Below are 14,358 nucleotides of genomic sequence, written 5' to 3'. Positions count from 1 at the left end.
TACCCGATTTATATCGATTGCCTTACCTCTCCTTTTACTTATGCTATCTCTCTTATCTTTTTTACTTTTGTTTGCATCATATCTTGTCACACAAATCACTATTCATATTTAGCTTAGTTAAGAAACAATTTAAGTATTTTTACTCCCTATTCTTTGTGGATACGATACTCACTCATCAGAAATTTTATTACTTCGACAAACCCATGCACTTGCGGGACATACGCAGGGGGCGTTGTCAAGTTTTTAGCGCTGTTGCAGGGGAATAGGCGTTTAGAGATACATTGCACTTTGTTTTCTTAGCTATTCATTTATTCATTCTATTTCACATTTTCTTTTCTATCATCCTTCTGATTTGTTTTCTTTCTTTTTTATACAGCTCTAGGTTCATGACCCGAGGGAACCCCTCAATATTAATTGAAGGAAATCCCGAGCTCGAACATACACTTAGAAGAAAAGGGAAAGAACCTGTGTAAGAACAGTCTAATCTAGCTGATTTGGAAGTTGAAGGGTTGGATAATATGGCAGAACATAATGAACAATAGAGGACATTATCCGATTATGCCAGATCTTCAGTGTTGGGAACACAATCGAGTATTGTGCGTCCCCTGATTACAACTCAAAATTTCAAGCTGAAGCCGGCATTCATCCACATGTTACAGTAATCCGCACAGTTCAAAAGTTTGGCCGATTAGGATCCAAACAATCATATAGTGAACTTTCTCGAGGTGCGGGATATGCTCAAGATAAACAGGGTGACAAATGATGCCATCAAGTTGAGAGCCTTCCATTTTCCTTAAAGGGGAGACTGAAGCAGTGGCTACAGTCATTACCTAGAGCATCAATTACCACATGCAAGGAGATGGTAGAAGCTTTTCTTGCCCGTTATTTCCCTCCTGAAAAATCTGCAAAGCTTAGGAATGAGATCTCGTCATTTGTACAGTTAGAATTGGAGTCTCTATTTGAGATGTGGTAAAGGTTCAAGGAGCTCCAAAGAAAGTGCCCGCAACACGGATTCCTAAAGTGGATGATTGTGCAGATCTTTTACAACGGGTTGAATCCTATCACAAGGCAACTCTTGAATGCGGCAACAAGAGGTACCTTAGGTAGCAAGATCCCCGGTGAGGCCCGTCAACTAATTGAAGAAATAGAGTTAAATAGCTACCAATGGAATGCTAGGAAGAAGAAGAAGACGGTCGAGCTTCATGAGATAGGTGCAGTAACTTCATTAGCGGCTCAAGTGGAATCATTGATTAAGAAGTTAGATGTTCTAACTTCGAATACAGTGGCGGCCCTGACTACTTGCACCAGGTGTTGTGGAGGACATGCTTCCTCCGATTGCCCGATCTCCATTGGTGATGCATCTTCGGTTGAGAATGTCGATTTTGTGGGTAATGCGATGAGGAATCAAGGGAATCCATATAGCAACACCAACAATCTGGGTTGGAAGAATCATCCCAATTTCTCATGGAGTAACCAAGTTCCACAAAAGGCCATAGGGCCACTGGGTTTCCAACAACAACAAGCCCCAAACATGGAGAACCGAGTTTCCGGTTTGGAGACCCGAATGAACAATTTAGAGAAGGCCATGACTAGATTTGTGCAATCATCGAATACAAGGTTTCAATCGGTTGAGGCTACACTTCGCAACCACACCGCTTCTTTGCACAACCTTGAGAATCAAGTGGGGCAAATTGTGAAGTCTCTATCAGAGAGATCACAAAGAAGCTTGCCAAGCAATACCGAGACCAATCCTAGAGATCATGTAAAGGCGATCACTTTGAGAATACCAATGAACATGCACCCGAGGTCATAGAGGTTGAAGAGGGAACAAGAAAAGAAAAGAAGGTGGCACCCCCACCTTTCAAGCCAAGAATCTCTTATCCCTCTAGATTGAAGAATGACCAAGGGGATGAACAGTACAAGAAGTTCATGAGTTTGTTCAAGCAACTCCACATCAACATTCCTTTTGTTGAGGCATTACCTCAAATGCCTAAGTATGCACAATTCTTAAAGGACTTGTTGACTAACAAGAGGAAGTTAGAGGAGAGTGCTTCAGTGATCTTAGATGCGTCTTGTTCGGCGGTGTTACAAAAAAACATGCCGAACAAGAGAAAAAACCCGGGAAGCTTCATTATTCCGTGTAACATTGGCAATTTAGGTGAAGAAATAGCATTGGCGGACTCAGGGGCCAGTATCAAGGTCATGCCATACACTTTCTTTCAGAAGTTAGGCTTGGGCGAGCCTAGGCCTACTCGAATGACTTTCCAATTGGCGGACCGAATGGTGAGACATCAAAGGGGTATCATTGAAGATGTGCTTGTCAAGGTGGACAAGTACATATTTCTTGTAGATTTTCTGGTGCTAGACGTCGATAAGGATGCGGATATATGCTTGATACTTGGGAGACCATTCTTGTGGACTTCCAAGGCATTGATTGACATGGACGGCGGGGAGCTAACTTTGAGAGTTGGAAATGACAAGCTCACATACCGCCTTGCTGAGGCCATGCGCCATTCTCTTGATTTCGATGATACTTTATATTTTTAATACTACTGATGAGATTATTGATGAATATATACAAGAAATGTTCAATCCGGACCCGTACGAGGGTTTGTTCGACCAAGAGGAGGAAAATAAAGAAGTAATGATGCTTGGTTCAACTGAAGAAGTACCGTCTACTCTGGAGATCCTGAAGAAGGTGCTCCGGAAGATAAAGAGGGTGAGGAGACGCCACCAGAAATGCTCCAAGGCTATTAGAGATGTGCGTGAACCGAACAAGTTGGATGAGCCATTGGTATGTGGTTCCAAGCCTGACAACTCCCCCTCTACCTTCAAGAGACTTTGCTCGTCATGCTTTCAAGCCAAAGATAAGTGGGCAACATTCATCTATGAGCTCCCGTCAGGTAAGGATGAGTTACGTCAAGCTTAGTGACGTAAAATAAGCACTTATTGGGAGACAACCCAAGTTTTTACTATTTTCTTAGCTAGTAGTTTAGTTTTTGTGTGAATAAAGTGTTGAGTGTTGGTGTCTTGAATTTTAGATGCTTTTGCTGTGTTTTCTTGTGGGTTTTTAATGTCATCGTGTGTTTTCATGTGTATTTGGCAAAGTGTAGGTCGTTTAAGCTTATTTTTTCGTGTTTTCTCTGGTTAAAGTAGCCTTGTAAAGCAGGCTTTGAGTGTATAGTTATGTTCAGAAATTTTTTGCAGAGCCTGTAAAGTTTTCTAAGTGCCTAGAGAAAATACACGCCTTGTGGAATTTCTACACAGGCGTGCATTTTTGTTTAAAGCTCATTCAGAGATGGCAGAGGGCCGTGGACTCGCCCATGTGAGTGACCTTGTGATTTTCACATGGCTGTGTATAACTTCCACACGAGCATGTGTTTTTCTGCAGAAACTTGGAAAATTATCTTGAGAGCACAAAGGGGCATGGACTCGCCACTGTGAGCGACCCTGTAAAAAACGCACGGGCGTTGAAATTTTCCGTACGCCCGTGTAGATCTCTACAAATGACCTTTCTCCATCCCGAGAAGACATATTGGCGTGCGGCTACCCCTGTGAGTTGGGCCTGTGAATGTCCATGCCCGTGCCGAATTTTCACACGGGCGTACGAAACACTTAGCGATTCTTCTCAGTTGGACAGAGAAGTCAAGGGGTGTGTGGCTATCCCTGTGGGTCAGGCTCACGGGCGTGGGTATTTTCCGCACGCCCGTGTTGTAGCATTCAGAGACAATGAGTTTTATCGGAGAGCGTACAGGGGCATGTGTATGCCACTGTGGCTCTTTCCCTTGGAGGTGCACTGGCGTGTTTAATTTCTACATGGCCGTGCGGATGTACAGAACGCCAAGAGGCGCGAGTCCTTTTTAAAAATATCATCGTTTCTTCTCATTTTCACACTTCCCATTCGTCTGCAAGCACAATCACACCTTTTCCTGGCCTCGTAGTGCCAATTTGGAGAGATTTTTGTTTGGGTTTCTGGCCGATTAAAGTTTTTACCATTTCACATCGTCGGCAAGCCTTATCTTTGTTTGGTGAATAATGCTCTGTGTCTGCAATTAGAATGATTATGCATGTTTAGAACGAAGTTAGAAGCAATCTAACGGTGTATTTTTGGATTTTTGAGTTGCGGCCGTGCGTTTTTCAAGCCTCGTGGATCCACACGAGCGTGCGGAAATTCCACACGATCGTGTGGATTTCTGCAGCATTACTTAATTAACTGGTTTGATCGATTTTCTTTCAAATCTTGCAGCTTATGGCACCCCAGTCTAATAAGCAAGCTAAGAAATGGCCGCGTGAGTCATCCCCCGAGTCCGAGGGCATGAGATTCGCTATTCCCGAGCACCAGGTGCGTTTTGAGCGTTTATCGAGACTTCGGTTCGGACAGACTCGATTCCTGGACACGAGCATATTCAGAGATCTATAGCAGGGAAATGAGTTCGCAGATAAGGTTGATGATCTCGTTTCACTGGGAGGTTGGAGGCAGTTATTGTCGACTAGGGAGCCAGCCATTCATTAGCTTACACTTGAGGTCTTATTGTCATTCGAGTTCGATAGACCTTATGTGAGATTTGACAGTTTGGACGCCTTTCAGTTCAGAGAATTTGGACATCACCATAGCATGAGCATTACTCAATTTTTAGTTCGGCTTGGCTTATGCGAGGAGGCATTTACAGACACTGAGGAGTATTCCCAATTATCGACAGCTTACCCGGGAGCTTTGACCCCACAGAGAGCTTATAGAGCATTGTGTGGTCAGGGTCAGTATGAGCCGGGGGTTTCCAAAGCCACGTGCCTTTCCCGACATGCATACCAATATTTACATGCCATTTTGAGCCGGTCGGTGAACGGCCATGGTGATAGCACTGGTGTCTTGAGCCGGCAAGAGCTTTTGTGTCCGTGTTCGATGGTTCAGTGTATACTAATTCATCTGGGGCATATCATAATATAGTACATCTGACAACAGGGGCAGTATGCCAGATTGGGAGCGATCTTCTCAGGCTCCTACATTACAAGACTAGTTTTGGGTATATGTCTCTTCGACGTGATTCACGGGGCTGAGAAGACGAGTATACCTGCTCCCCTAAGCTTGGAGACGATGAGATTAACAGGTATGGTCCACAGGGTTCAGACAGGAGTTTATGCCTTGGTTCTACCAGATCAAGAGATAGTCGAGGAGGAGGGTTATGATGTAGATCTTGAGTTCACCATTTGCAGGAAATCTTGAGAAGGTTTAAACTCAAAGACATAAATCGGGTTCAAGATGCTAGAATGTGTGCCAACATCCTTGTATTCAAGCTAGCACAATGATTTGGAGGGGCACAAAGGTAGTCATATTCTAAGTATTCTGGCTTGTGCATATGTAACAAGATCTCTACCAACACGGCCGTTCATTGAAGAAGCAAAGTGATCTACGATGTAAATGTGTGTCTGTTTACGTTACCTCGATGAAAGCATGGTTTTGGGAGTGTTTTGGACCGGTACTGTAGTAGGGTATTGTAGCAAAATATTGTAGAAGGTACTGTTCACAACTGGCCGAAGAAGGAGTTGTGCAGAGAAGCCACACGGGCGTGTGGAAATTCCACACGCCCGTGCATTAATTCCATATGGGCTATGTGAAACATTCATAGTGGCATGGGTATTCCTAATTCTAGCACTTTAAAAGACGATTTTAGCCCCGATTTCAGCATTTTTTTCTCCATCATTTCCCCAACTTGAGAGAGGGCTGCGGCTAGGGTTTTGAGATGTATTGCCTAGGGATTAGGAGAGGTTCTACGGCTCCGACATCGAGCTCCTTTGGAAGAAGGTTAGTGGGAGAGCTTTTGTTGGCACCGATCCGGCAAGGTGTATCTTAGGCTTGACAAAGGGACCTTTGGACGAGTAGAGGACTCTCCACAAGACCATCGTCATGACTATCGAGGGGGTTTTCTATGGATTCATTGCTTTTACATTCGATTTCATTGATTGCAATTAGCTCCATGGAGAGCTAAATCCCCTAGTGGGTACTTATATTGTGAACCCTAGGATGTATTAGTTTCATTGAACCTTGTTATTATGCTTTCATTAATTGATGTTTCTATTGAATTCCAATCTTGAATGCATTGATTTTATGAATACTCCCTTAGAGTGACACTAGGATTGAGAGTTATTGTTAGTAACCCTTGTGAGTGAGTGACACACCATGAGGGTTAGACAAAGAGAGATTGGAGAGGGTTGAGAGGGTGAGTCAAGAGGTAGAATTGTGTCCCCTTTCTCCTGTGGTGTGATTTATCCTACCTTCACATTCCAAGAGTTCTTTATGGTCACAATAGAGTTAAGGGTTAAGGGATGAACTCCACTGGGGCTTAGTTGCACCAGCAACAGAGTGAAGTGTTAAAGTGATTTTAACATCTGGGCTTAATTATGACTAGGGGTTTTTCACCTAGACCAAAGGGTTAGATCTACATATAGGAATATGATTTATCACTTGGAATCCCTAAAGCTTCTTGCAACATTACACAGTATGAGGTGTTGAGACTAGTTGATTTCTCAGCCAGAGCATAGTGTAGAGTTAGTCACGGCTGACCTTAGGTTTGGGACCGTGTGTTTAAGGATATCCATGACTCATTAAGCATTAGTTTTGAAGAATAATAGTTGCTTTTGCACTTGAAGCAATAATCCTAGGAGGAACAATATCCGAGTACCCCACTTTTATCGATTGCTTTTCCTCTCCTTTACTTGTGCAGTAGCCTCATATTCATGTCGATGGTCTTGTGGAGTAGCCTTGTCCTCTCCAAAGGTTAGCTTGTCAAGCCTACGGCACACCTCGCCGAATTGGTGTTGATAAAAGCTCCCCAAATAACTATCTTCAAAAAGAAACATGGTGTCAAAGCCGTAGAACCACTCCAAAAGACTTGCCAAAGCCTCTCTAAACCCTAGCCGCCAGCCTCCCAAAAGTTGGAGAAATGATAGAAGAAAGGATGAAAGATTGATTCCCAAATCGGTATAGGTCGCTGCTTTATAAAGAGCTGGAATTAGGCATCCACATGGGCATGTGGAATTTCCACACGCCTGGGTACATTTCTAGAAATCGCTTTTCATGCGGGTCATGACGATAGCGCTACGATGAAATTACATCATTGATTTACTACATTATCTGTTATAGTACTGATAAACGCCTAAATGTATGTATTTTATATGTATTAATCGTGTATTATTTGTGAACATGTTAATGAATTGATGCCCGTTTTATGTCTAAATTGGTTATTTCGGTGTTGCAGGTCTTAAATGAGTCAAACGATGCTCAAAAAATGTAAATCGGATGAATTCGACATCAAAAACGGCATTTTTGGGGTCCCGGCATCGTAGCGAATCGTAGCGGAACCGTAGCGTGTCATTGTTCTTGCCGCGGGCATTTGGTCGGGAGTTTCACGGGCTCCATGCGCCCGCATGGATGCCCGTGAGGTTTGCTCGGAAATTCTCAAGGCTCGTGCATCGTAGCAAAAAAACACTCGTAGCATAAATATCGTAGTAAATTCATCGAGTGAGTACTCGTAGCACCGACATGTTTTCCGGGCATTTGGTCAGTGAGCTTTCACGGGCTCCATGCGCCCGCATGGAGCCCGCATGGACTGACGGGATTTAAATAGAACATGATTTTCTAGGGCAAAGGGAGAGTTTTTTTGGGGGAGTTTTTCTCTTAGGCCTCTAGGGCTGCCGCCCCACTCTTCCCACCGGGCGATCTCATCGCAGCAAGGCTTCACCAAGAGGGAGACAAACTTTGAAGGAGAAGATAGGGAGAAGATCCTAGTCATCAAAAAGTATCATTTGAGGAGAGATCTCTTCAAATCTTCAAGATCTTCACCATCTAAGGGGATCTAAAGCTAGAGGGAGTAGTTCTTACTTCTCTTCTTCTTTATTTGTTCCTTGGATTTGTATGAGTGGTCCTCTTTCATGAGGCACTAACTTATTTGTGATTTGGATATGATGAACTCTAGTGTTGATTGTTTGTAATTTGGATGATCATCTTTATTGATGTATTGTTGGATGTTGTATTTCTTTTATGAAAACTTGTAGTTTGTGGTTCAAGTCTTGTGTACTTTGATGTGTTGATTTGCATGAGAACTCTGTATTTCAACTTCTAGGTTGTACTTGGTTGCGTGACCATCGCCCTTGTACTAGACACACTTGGCTTGAAGGGATCCATGTACAAATACACCGTGACCATCGGGTATTTTTGTACTCCTCCAAAGAATTAGGGTTGGACCTAGTTTGAGTATCGACCCTCGATTAGAGATTTCCCGAGTGTAATGCAATCATACGAGGATTTGGGCGAAGCGATTCTGACCCAATACTTGTATGGGATTAGGGGTTCAATTGCCGTGACCATCGGGTTGAGCTAATTTAGGATTCTCTTGGCCCAACTACCATCTCGCATTTCATCCTAAATTCAGGACCTAATGACAACCCTAGGGGGATTCGTTGTCCAAATCACTCCCTTTAACTGCTTGATTCTCCCTTGAGTTCAGTATTGTGTGTAGTAGTACCCCGGATTTCATTGTAGTTAATTCTTTCTCTTTTTATAATTACTATTCATCTTTCGGAGTGTTAGGCTAGGAAATAGACGAAAGGGAAGTAATAGTAGCTCCTTGGGCCCAGGGAATACGACCCTCTCGTGCTCGCACGAGAGGTATTACTTGACGACTCCGTGCACTTGCGGATCGCTCATCAAGTACTCCACCAAAATACTCCTGAATACACACTTTTCATTGATGCAACACAAACGGGTACACATCTATGTGGTAGATCATGCCGCTTTTTCAATAAAAGCTCTCATTGGTGAAGATCTTGCTATCATTGCACAAGTCGGTATATGCAAATGTGACTGCCTTTGTGCCCCTCCAAACCATTGTAATTGCTTGAGCACATGGAGGTTGGCACACATTCACGTATCTTCATTCACAACTTGTGTCTTCACATTTGTTCACTTCAAGACTTCATTAACAAAGTACAATCGTAATCCACTTTGGCTTCTTTCTTTCATATTTGGCTTCATAACCTTTTATGCACAAAAGTTCACAAATGTACATGCATTAGCGCTAAAACCTGATAAAAGTAATGCTCATCATAAGAAAAGAATACTTCGTATTACTAATACACAAGCACTTATCAACCCATACTGAGGACATTTCTGCAGGAGCTCCTTGAAACTATCCGATGTCTCAAAAGGAGACTCCAATTCTGCTTGCATAAAAGAGGATATTTCATTCCTAAGTTCTACAGATTTTATGGGAGGGAATATCGGGCAAGAAAAGCTTCTACCATCTCCTTGCAAGTGGTGATTGATGCTCTAAGTAATGAATATAGCCACTACTTTGCTCTTCCTTTCAAGGAAAATGGGAAGGCCCTCAACTTGATGCATCATCTGTGGCACCATTAATCTTGAGCACATAGGATACTTCCAAGAAGTTCTCAACATGATTGTTTGGATCCACATCGGCCAAACCATTAAACTCTATTGACTGCTATAATATCTGGATAAAGCCTGGCGTGTGCTCAAAACTCTAAGCTGTAATCGGTGGCCGCACAATACTACACTGCATGCCAAGAACTGTGAGTCTGGCATAATCTGAGCGCATCCTGTGCTGCTCATCCTGTTCTGCCATATTATCAGACCCTTCACCCTCTATCTCAACTTGATTTGATTATTCTTGCTCAGGTTCTTTTCCAATTCTGTGAATTCTTCTTCTAATATCTGGATCACTTTCAACAAATGTCGAAGGGTTTCCCTAGGTCATAACCTGGTGAGTGGGTAGTCGTATCCATAGGAAATAGTTCTCAGAAACACAAGAATTGCTATCTAACTATGGTGAAGATGATTCAAGAGTGGTGTGAACAATATCAATGCAAATAGAAATTTAGAAAATAAGAAAGAGACACAAGAGAATAATAGGAGAGGCAATCGATAGAAGATGGGGCACCTAGATATTGCAAACTAAGGACTATTGTTTCAAGTGCAAGGCCAATAATTATGTCTCCTAGCTGATGTTTAATGAGGCATGGAAATCTTAAAAAACACGGTCATAAAATAAATGTCAATCGTGACTAACCCTGCATTATACCCAGCGGAAAGGAATACTTTCAACACCTCACACTAGTGGGATTGCATAAAGCTCTGGGACTCCAAGTGATAAACCCTATTCCCTAGTATAGATCAAACACTTTGGTCAAGGCAAAAGACTCCTAGTCACAATTAAGCCCTAGCACCAAGGATTACTTCAACACTTCACTTTGTCGCTTGCGCAACTATGCCCAGTGGAGTTTGTCTCTTAGCACTTCACTCTATTATGACTGTAAAGAACTCTTGAAAAGTGGAAGTAGGATAAATCACAACGGAAGGAAAAAGGGACGTTCCGCTACCTCTCGATCCTCTCCAACCTTGCTTTTTCAAACCCTCATGGTATGTCACTCATCCACATAAATTTTCATGATAGATTCTCAACCCTAGTGTCACTCTAAGGAAAATCAATGCAATAAACATTCAAGGTTGGAACTCAATTAAAACATCAATTTAAGAAACAAAACAAGAGTCATTGGTACAAAATCATCCTAAGGTTTACAAGTCCAAGCACCCATTAGGAGTTTAGCTCTCGATGGAGCAAGATACAATCAACAATGAGATCGAAAGTAAAAGCATGCTATCCATAGATAAAACATCCTTGTAGTCTGTATCGATGGTCTTGTGGAGTTGCTTTATCTTCTCCAAGGGTTTCCTCTTCCAGCTTAGGGCACACCTCGCTGAATTGTTGCTGATGAAAGCTTCCCCAACAACTATCTTCCTAAGGAACACGATGTTAAAGGCCGCAGAACTACCCCAAAGACCTAGTCAAAGCATCTCCAAACCCTAGCCACGAGCGTCTCCAAAGATTGGGAAAACATGGGAAAAAGATTCTTTAAAACTTCTAAAATCATAGAATTTATAGATGCTGGAATTGGACATCCACACAGGCATGTGGAATTTTCACACAGCCATGTGGATTTCGATAAGTTTATTTCCTGTGAGCTGTGAACAGTAACTACTATAGTGATTATGCTGCAGTAAAGTGTTACAGTACTTCGCCATCCCGATTCCACTCTTTTCATCTAGGCCACATGAATGGGCACATACTCATGTGGTAGATCACGTCACATCTTCATTGAAACCACATTGACGAACGTCTTACTTGTATTGCACAAGTCGGAACACATGAGTGTGATAGCCTTTGTGCCCCTACAATTTGTATGTTCGCTCGAGCAAAATGGAGGTTGGCACACACTCACATGTCTTTGAGCACAACTTGTGTCTTCACGTTTGTTCATTCAAAGATTTCATCAACAAATGCATCCATGATCTACTTTTGGTTTCTTTCTTCCACAATTGTCTCCACAACCCTAAATGTACAAAAAAACACAAATACACATGCATAAGTGAGAAAATCTGGGAAAAGTAATACTCAGTGTAAGAAAAGAATACTTCGTATTACTAATACACAAGCACTTCGTATTAAAACCCCCAATGAAAAAATCTCATGCCTTTGTACTTGACAGAATGAATCAAACTGAGCAAGGACCCTTTCCAAACTTCCTTCTGGATGATAGCTCATGGATGCCAATGCTGACTTTTCAAACTGATTCAACATACTGTCTAGATTACAATTCAACTCTTGAGTATCACTGGTGTGATCAATAGTTGATTCTTTGGTAAAACAGTTAATCATGGCTTGCTCCTGCATGGAATAGCATGAAATTGATTGTATTGCAAACAACTGCATCATCTGTTCTATGGTTTCCACCATTCCCATGATCGTGTCAAATAATTCTGTTGTGTTAGTCATTTTCCCTGTAAATGTTAATAGACAGAAAAACAAATCAGAATGATGGAAGAAGAACAAAGTGTGCAATAGAATAAGTGATGAATAGCTAAAATAGCAAAGTGTAAATGCTTCTAGAATGCTTATTCCAAGGCAACAGTATCAAAAACTTGACACACCCCTTACATGTGTGTACCGCAAGTGCATGGGTTGTTGAAGTAATAAAATACCCTGGTGAGTGAGTAGTCAAATCCACAGGGAATAGATGCTCAGAAATAAGAATTATTGTTATTTAGCTAGAGTGAAAACCAATTTGTGATTTTGGATTTAAAAGATTAATCTAGAAAAAGATAGATGAGAAAAGAGAAAGTAGGAGGAATAAAGAGAGGTAATCGATGGTAAAATGGGGTACCCAGACATTGCTCACCCTAGGAATATTGTTTCAAGTGCAAAACTAATATTATGCCTACTAAGTGAAGCTTAATGAGTCATGGAGATCCAAAGATACAAGGTCCCAAACCTAAGATCAACCGTGATTAGCGCTCTACACTATGCCCTGGCGAAAGGGACACTCTCAACACCTCACACTGTGTGGGACTACATAAAGCTCTAGGGATATGAAGCGATAAACCATATTCCCAAATTTAGATCTAACCCTTTGATTCAGGCGAAAGATCCCTAATCACAATTATGCCCCAGCGCTAAGGAGAACTTAACACTTCACTCTGTCACTTATGCAACTAAGCCCTAGTGGAGAAAGTCTCTTACCACCCCATTCTATGATGATTGCTGATAACTGATTGAATACACATATTTTTATATATGTTTTACATGCATTATGTATTAATTTGACTTTTTCATATATATATATATATGTATATTTTATTCCTCTCATGTTTCAATGTGTTTTCTCGAGATATTTTCATGTTTGAGTGTGCTTAAGAGTGTGGCAAGTCAATAGAAACAAAAATGAGGTCAATCGGCCACCAATTGAGTTGTTTAGAGCCATTTTTGTATAGGCTGAATGGGCATACCGGAGTCCATACGGGTTGGATACACCCTGGAATAAAAATTCAAGAAACTTTCTGCTAGGGCAGACGGGCTGTATGGGGGCCGTATGGGGGTCGATTCATGGTGTAAATTTAGGGTTTAAAAGCACTTTTTCTCATCTTTTTTTCATTCTTTTTATACCTTTCCTTGAGACCTTTTCTCTTCCACTTTCCTCCTCCTCAAGAGCCTTCATCCCCACTTCTCAAACCCATCATCCCTTGCCTTGAATTAAGATGAAACTTGAAGATCTCTTCTTCCTCTCTTGAGAAGTGCTTTTCCTTATGGTTTTGAGAAGCTTTGAGGTAAGGATGTGTTTCATTTGATCTTCTTCTTCTCCCTTTCTCTTGTTTAGATTTTCTTTGAAATTATTGATTGATAATCATGGGTTTGTTTGGATTTAAAGAATAGAAGAAGTTTGAAGTTGTATAACCTTGAACCCAATGAGATTTGAGAAAGATCTTTCATGTTCTAAATTAAGGGTTACTGTAGCACCATACCAAGTTTGGTTTTCTTTGCTTTTTTTTGTTAGTTTTGAGGGTTGTGAGAGTTTCATTCTCTATAGATCTTATTGCTTAAGTGTTTAGAAAACACTAGGAGCACTCATTTTCCCATTTTGAGCATTGTTCTTCATTTCAATTTATCAAGTCACTGATGAGGTTTCATATCTTGTTTTGGTTGTTTAAATGCTTCTAGGAGGTGAGACTTCAATCAAGGGGAAAGAGCCAGTGGAGAAGTAACACCGGAGGTTTTTAGCTCGCCAAGTTTGTGAGTGGGATTTGTTAAATTATGGACTATAAATCATGCATGTTTTCAAATGTTAAAGTTGCTTTGGCCGTCAATGAAAATTTATTGTTGCTAATACTCTTGAAATGTTTTCTAAGGCATTTAGAAACTTGATGATTTATTATTTAACCTATTTCAAGAATATTTGCAAAGTATAAGTTACTTGTGATGGTAAACCCAATGTTTTGGATCATATGTTTCGAATTGTGTATTTCCAAGAAAAACTTGATGTCTTGGTTATGATGACTAAATGAGTTGCGCTGACTAAGTTGAATTTCATTGTGACGATGTTATACTTATGTTATACTTTCAAAGGTTGCTGTTACATGATGTTTACTTGATGAAAAGGATTTCTTTCTAGGCATATGACCAATTGACTCAGTCCTTTGAAATTATGGTTGGGTTTTTGAACGATATATTTAGAATATTTTCTATGATGTTATTTATGTTTAAAAACTTAGTTTTGAAATGAATCTTCAAGGAATTATTGAAATTGGTGTCTTCCTATATGAATAGATTTGTTTCACGATTAGCATAACATTTATTTGATTTGATATGTGCAAATTACTCACTCATGGAGTGAGGATGGTTTATGTGAAAAGTTGTGAAATTAAGATGAAAATGATTTTACAATTCCTTGGAATGATATGTCAGCATTTCTAAAGTTTCTCGAATTGTTTTCTATGGTATCTGAAAACAATAT

At 41.1% G+C, this 14,358-nt stretch overlaps 2 non-coding genes across 2 annotated transcripts; one reads left to right on the top strand and one right to left on the bottom strand.

The window, feature by feature from the left end:
- Window positions 1–907: 907 nt before the first annotated feature.
- LOC120272807 lies at window positions 908–1,014 on the bottom strand. Its single transcript, XR_005540343.1, has one exon. It is a non-coding gene; the product is annotated as a small nucleolar RNA R71 (small nucleolar RNA).
- An 8,129-nt stretch (window positions 1,015–9,143) lies between these two features.
- LOC120272826 lies at window positions 9,144–9,250 on the top strand. Its single transcript, XR_005540361.1, has one exon. It is a non-coding gene; the product is annotated as a small nucleolar RNA R71 (small nucleolar RNA).
- The last annotated feature ends 5,108 nt before the right edge of the window (window positions 9,251–14,358 follow it).

This window comes from Dioscorea cayenensis, chromosome 11, assembly GCF_009730915.1.
Source record: "Dioscorea cayenensis subsp. rotundata cultivar TDr96_F1 chromosome 11, TDr96_F1_v2_PseudoChromosome.rev07_lg8_w22 25.fasta, whole genome shotgun sequence".
Classification (NCBI taxonomy): domain Eukaryota; kingdom Viridiplantae; phylum Streptophyta; class Magnoliopsida; order Dioscoreales; family Dioscoreaceae; genus Dioscorea; species Dioscorea cayenensis.
This window is presented reverse-complemented; position numbering and strand designations above follow the sequence as displayed.